A 6509-nucleotide genomic window follows, 5' to 3' on the forward strand; every position below is an offset into this window, starting at 1 on the left:
TCTTTCCCTTCACTATTTCTGTCAATCATAGAAGATATAAATACATTTTTTAAAACTCTCTCTCTTTCTTTCCCTCTTTTACTCCTCCCTCTTAAACTCTGTTTCTTTCATTAAAAAAAAAGAAAGAAAGAAAAGAAAAGAAAAGTAGGTATAGATTTACATGCAAACATGTAATTCTCCAGCAATTTTTACTTTGCAATTATCTACAGGCATTCTAGGTCTGTGTCTGAGTCTCGAGAAAAAAAAAAAAAAAACACATACTGCAGATTATTCCTAGAATCAACCTAAGCTTAAAGAAGAAGTCATGAAAAGTCATGGAGAAGTTCTTCAAATGTTTGCACTGTGTACAACAAACAGGAGCCATGCAGAGCCCAGAGCAGTCTGGGTCTGTCAGGGGCCTGTTTTATGGGATACCAACCTAGAGGACTAGAGGCAAGGATACTTGAGTAGTCTGGAACTTAAACAGCACACTAGTGAGTGAGCAAAAGAGAAAATCTCCAACCCATGTAAGTAAATGTAAATGTAGTTTACTCTTTTGGGAGCCAGTCAGTAGCATGGTGATGAGGGTATCTGTATCCCACATGCTGATGGTACAGTTCAGGTCCTGGGCCTAGCAGTTTGAGAAACGTGTGGGGTGTATGTGTGTGTACCCCAAACCCAAAAACATGGAGAGATAAAGGAGAATGGAGTGGTATGGCCATCCTCCATGGGGAATGCGTTCTCATCTTACCTCCCCCTCTCTTTCTCTCTGGTGAGCAAACAAGCACTCTGATAATTTTTTTAAAAAGGGTTGTTGTTTGTTTTGTTTTTGGTGTTTTTTTTTGTTTGTTTTACTGTTTCTGGAACTAATTACATCCAAAATCCTGCATTAGAACTTTAGGTTATGTAAGTTTTTAAAAAAATATATAAACATCCCAGAAATCTTAAAATAATAAGGTAAATACATACACCTGAGTTACTCTTTATAGTAAAGGGACAACATAATATTCTACAGCTTTATATTTCATGAATGGGACTTATATGGGTTATAATAAAATTAGAATAATAAAAATGGCAATAGAATCTTTGATTCATCTTATTATTAAGAATACAGATGTCGGGACCAGCAGATGATATAGCAGTTATGTTGCTGGAATCTCACATCAACGACCACGATTCAAGTCCTGGACTTAGCAGCTTAAAATTCATACTGGGAGCATGTGCATGTGTGCCCAAGATCCCAAGAGGAGAATGGAAGAGAAAAGATTGTGGTGTGGCCACCATCCCTGAAAGGGTGATTTCCCATTTTCAGACTTGCTCTCTTTCTCTGTCTCTCTGGCTTGCACGCATGCCCTAAAACAAAAATCTCTTTAAAGAAAACAAAGAAAATAATACAGCATTCCATTCCATAATGTAGTCCAATATGAAACATGAATTTTTAAAGAATTTTATCTATAAATTTCCTCAATTACACCAAAGATACAAAAGTCTGGTGATTAAAAGAAGATGCTTTTTGGAAAGTTGTTGGTATTTTCACCCTTGCTGAAAGAGGAACAGGGAGGCATTTCCATTCTGCCTCAAATCCAAGAGGAGATTTGAAAAGATCATTAGGAGGGCTTACTCCTATGTTTATCAAATGAAACTCCATCTCTGTGTGTGTGTTGGCTGTTGCTGTGAACAATTAGCCCCACAGTTTGTGGCTTAACACAATCAATATTTACAATCTCAAAGTTGCTGTGCGTCTGGAATCCAGACCCAGCCAGTTATATACTGATTTACATTGCTCTAAAATTAAGGAAATTCACTCACTAAATTCTTATAGCGGGGTTTGGTATTGTTTTACTTGTTTGCTGTTTGTATGTTTTTTTGCTTGTTTTGTTTTGCCTTTTGTTTTCTGTTTAGTTTTGTTTTTGTTATAGTACATGTACCCTTGCCTGAGAAAGACAGAGACAGAGAGTCAAAGGTAGAAATCACCTGTTGGGGGATAGCCATGTCACAATTTCTTCTTCTCCAGTCTCCTCTTGGAATTTTGGGTATTCACGTACATGTCTTCAGCATGATTTTCAAGCTACCAGGTCCAGGACTTGAACCTTGTGGCTGGTTATGTGTGATCCATCACCTTAATCTCCATGCCATCTGCTGGCCCTACTTTGTCTGGTTTAAACCTCATGTTCCCTGACTCGGTAGGTACACTGTCTGCCCAGTCTGTTGCCAAAGGAACATCCAAACACAGCAACTTGGTTGTCTCTCTTTCTTGCCATCCTCTCTGATATCTGTATCTGACTCTTAAACACCTCCAACTCCACCCACTACTAGACCTTACTAAAGGCATTGTACAGGGAGACAAGAAGGAATTCGTCTGAATTCTGCATTCTACTTATAAAGGAAGATTAATCTCTTCTTCCTTCACTCTTCAAATTCTGAACCAATAGAAAGAGCATGAAGATACTTGAGAGATTCAGAAATAGAAACGACATTGATGTTTCTATGGATCAGGGTAATGCCTGGCTTAGAGCTCAGGCCAACAGGCTGTTCGCCGCCAGTTCTGATTATGCAGCTTTCCTCTGCCCTCTCCCAACACACACACCTCCCACACCTTGAGCATCATCCAGATAAATAAGCACTCTGAACCAGGTTGATCTAAAATAAGTTTAACAAAGGGCACAGAAGAATTTCTTCTCTGATCTTGCCAATCATGTAGGTGTTAGGTTTGGGGAAAGTCATGACTTATTTTTCTATGTGTTTCTATGCAACAATGTGTCATGACTTTCCAGACAACCCAGTACAATAACTGTTGCTCTTTGTCCTCAGAGGAACAGTGAGGAGTGAAGAAGGAAGTCAAAAATATTGGCACTTTAATCGGGTCTTTCATTTGTTAACCCCTGAAATCAGCTTGGAAGATGATGCTAAACCAGTGGTAAGTTTAGCTCATCCTCCAGGCAGGAGACAGATGACTTGGAAAGGAAAACGGCCTCCCACCAGCAAGAGCCATCGGAGCAAATATATACTGAGAGATCTACAAATACCACAGGTTGAAGCCACACCCTCTGGCCTCATTTCAAGACTGTGGAAGCATAATCTGAGCCAAAGGCCAACTCTAAAAGAACTGCAGGAACACCCTCACGTTGCAAGAGATCCGTCAAAACAGCTGAGTAACTAGAACTTCAGAGATTTAGCCAGAAAACAATCTTATGGCTTTTGCAAATGGAAAAGTCTATCTCTTAGAGCTCCAGAATAATCAGGAAGGAACAGGTGACTGAAATTTATTTTACTATTGAGTGCCTACTTTCAGTCTGGAGCAACACAGAATTTATGTATTTACTTATTTATATATTTCAACTCAGCAGGCAGTCACTCAGCCTGACCACAATTCAGAAAGCACCAATTCAACGACTACAAAGTTCTAAAGTGAAATTGGCCACAGAATCACAGCAATTTTACTGTCTTCATAATCACAGGTTTTCCACTGCAGCTGCCCCACAGCCTGCGCTGGGCAAGACTTCTTGCAGAAGAGAAATACACAGCCTGGTTACAGGGAAACTGCCCTTCCAATTCCACATCCTCCCCTGTGGCATGTGTGGAGGACCAGCAGTGGCTTGTTGCCAATTGCTCATGAAGCCTTGAAACTGGTCATAGCAGGATGTTCATTTATCCCAGGGTCATACTTTACCCCTAGGTTGAAGATTTTCTTACTGTTCTAACTTCTGTCCCACATTATGTCCAGTCTGTTTGTTCTATATACTTCACCACGTTAGGCAAAATGAGAATACAGATGTGAAGCACTGTAACCGATGTGTCCCAAATGAAAAACGAAACTACTTTAGCAAATTCAAAAGGAAAGTTTAACTCCCTAAATTAATTCCTATCACCCTTATTAATCAAATGTCAGAGAAAACTTAAAACACCAACTTTAAAGTCCAAAGAAATTAAAAGGCAGGTGCCTGTCCACTCTTACCTTGCTCATCGTGCAGTGGCAGAGCCTGAATCCCTCCTGGACAGGGATGTTTGAGTGCTTTGTCCAGCTATCTAATGCTTCAATTCCTGTGTTCCCCAAACATAGGAACCACCTTATTTAATGTAATAACTTCTCTCAACTTTGCTCAAAGTTGTAACCCAAGGGGTCTAGTGAAGGCCAGTAATAGTACCTAAACTCTGCCTAACAGCTGTACACAACACTTCCTGTGCACTGAGACCTCCTCCCACCAGCTCCAGATCTTTTCCCTCTCATCTAAGATCAGCTGAATCCACACTTCCGCACTTCCTCCATCAGCTGGTCTCTCTCTTTCTCTCTCTTTTTTTTTTTTTTTTCAATTTCCATGGTAGTGCTTTTGAGACCCCAGTTCATTTCTACCTTTTTTTTTTTTTTTAGTTTTTTTGGCCTAGACTTTATTTATTTGTTTTTTCCTGATACATTCCTAAGTACCTCCAATAGTAAAATCTATGTCATTGTTAAAGCTCTGGGTCTGCCAAAAGCATCATTGGTTCATACCAGTTTTCCCCAATCTCCTTTCTGTATGGCAAAACTGCCCTCTGAAGTCACTCCCCCATCAGAACACCTCCCACTCAGGCCTGTATCTCTATCTTCTGTTTTCCTTAAAATATTCTCTTTTTTTTAATTAAATTAATGAGCAAAAGACTATCTCTTCAAATGAACTAATTTTTTAACGTTTAATATTGATAAATGCTACAAAGTGGTGTAAGAACAGTATAAGGAATATATATTACTTTTCTCCTAGATCCAGGCATTCCCTAGGGTTCGGCTGCATCGTTTTTATCCTTTCAGTATGTATGGTTTTATTGCTTTCTTGCCGACACATTTTTTTAATCCAGTAGGTTTCTCAGCCTTTTTTTTTTTTCTTCTTCTTCTTCTTTAATGGAGCTGATTTCTTTTACTCATTAGTTTTCTCATGGTTAGCTACAGATGAAACAATTTTGGCAAAAATAACTATGTAGGAAGCAGCTTCTTTTTTGTCTTTCTCATGCCTCCTGTTCTCTGGAACACACAGACTTGCATCCTCACCCACGTGAGCTGGGTCATCTTAAAACTCACCAACAATTATATTAGCATTGTGCTTTATGTTTCTGGTATTCCCTTCTGGAATTGACACTTTTCTTGCCTTTTCTTTTCCTTAATATACCTGCCCAAGACTTCAAGAAGGGTTTCTAATATCCTTTATGTATTAGTACATGGGAAAGTACTTACCCTTATATTCTAGGCTGATTCTTGGAGACACATTCATGACTTAGTTCTAGACTGTCCTAGATTATTTGGTCCCAGGCATGATGGTGTAATAGTTGAAGCATTGCTTTATGTTTTAAATAGGCTGTTTGAGGCTGGTAGGCTCTAGAGTATGTTTGGAGGTCTGGTCCGATTCTCCTCTCACGTAGCCCTAGATTTACTTCTGAAATCCCAGGTCTCCTAATATACATCCAATGTTTCTTTATGTGTCATTATAAATTTGCATCATTGGTCTTCTATTTTGTTTTGTTTTAACTGAAACTATTTCTATAGCAGAAATGTGAGAAGTTGGGAATGAATGTGACCTCAATATACTATAGTGTTAAAGACATTGGCATTATATGTATGTATGTATGTATGTATATACGTACGTATCGATTTATGTCTATATGTCTACTAACATATAGATATATGAGATATATATAGATATAGGTGTGTGTGTGTGTGTGTGTGTGTGTATAGTCATCAGGAAAGTCATGATATATTTTTCTCTACAAAAATTATATACTATATAAAGTCTATATTGTATAGAGGAACTCATCAGCCAGGACGTTCATTTACCCCAGAGCCATATACTTTATCCCCAGGTCGAAGAGAGAAAGACTGGGCAGTACACCTGTCAGAAGACCACTAGAAAACAGATCTTGAGATGGCATTAGGAGCACACAACTTAAGTGAGACTGTAAAGAAACGGCCAGGTCTTTAGGGAGCTAGGATGAACCACACTTCAGCATTATTTATGTATGAAAGAAAAGGGGCTGGTCTTTTGAATCCCATACTAAGTATTAGTCATTCATGCTTGTCTGCAAGTCGTCCTTAGGGAAGGGGTGAACGGGGAGGGTGCAAGCGGTAGAGCCGGCCCTAACCTCCCCTACAGCTGGGCCCAGGGACCAGTCATCTGAAGACAATTTTCTGGACAAGAGGGGAAGGCTTTGAACCAATGGCAGCCAACTCTCAGGACAATGAAGGACTATTGTGCACTTGGTCAGCGGGTTGAGTCAGGGAAACAGCAGTATCCACTTTATGGGATGGAGCTTGGTCTCTACATAAGCCATCAAGAAGCAATTTCCTTAGACTGCAAACCAGCGATCTCCCATTCTACCTTGGCTGCTGAGCCTATTTGCCAATTCTGGGGCAACCAAAGATAGAGTCGTAAATCTGTTTCATGAACATGCAACATTTCATTGATCCTCTAATCCTCTAACTGTTAGACGAATGCAGATTTATTATTTATTCATTCATTCATTCATTCATTTGCTACAGGGCTGTGCACTTGCCAGAGAAAGAGAGA

This window comes from Tupaia chinensis, unplaced genomic scaffold (assembly GCF_000334495.1).
Source record: "Tupaia chinensis unplaced genomic scaffold, TupChi_1.0 Scaffold000057_1, whole genome shotgun sequence".
NCBI lineage: Eukaryota > Metazoa > Chordata > Mammalia > Scandentia > Tupaiidae > Tupaia > Tupaia belangeri.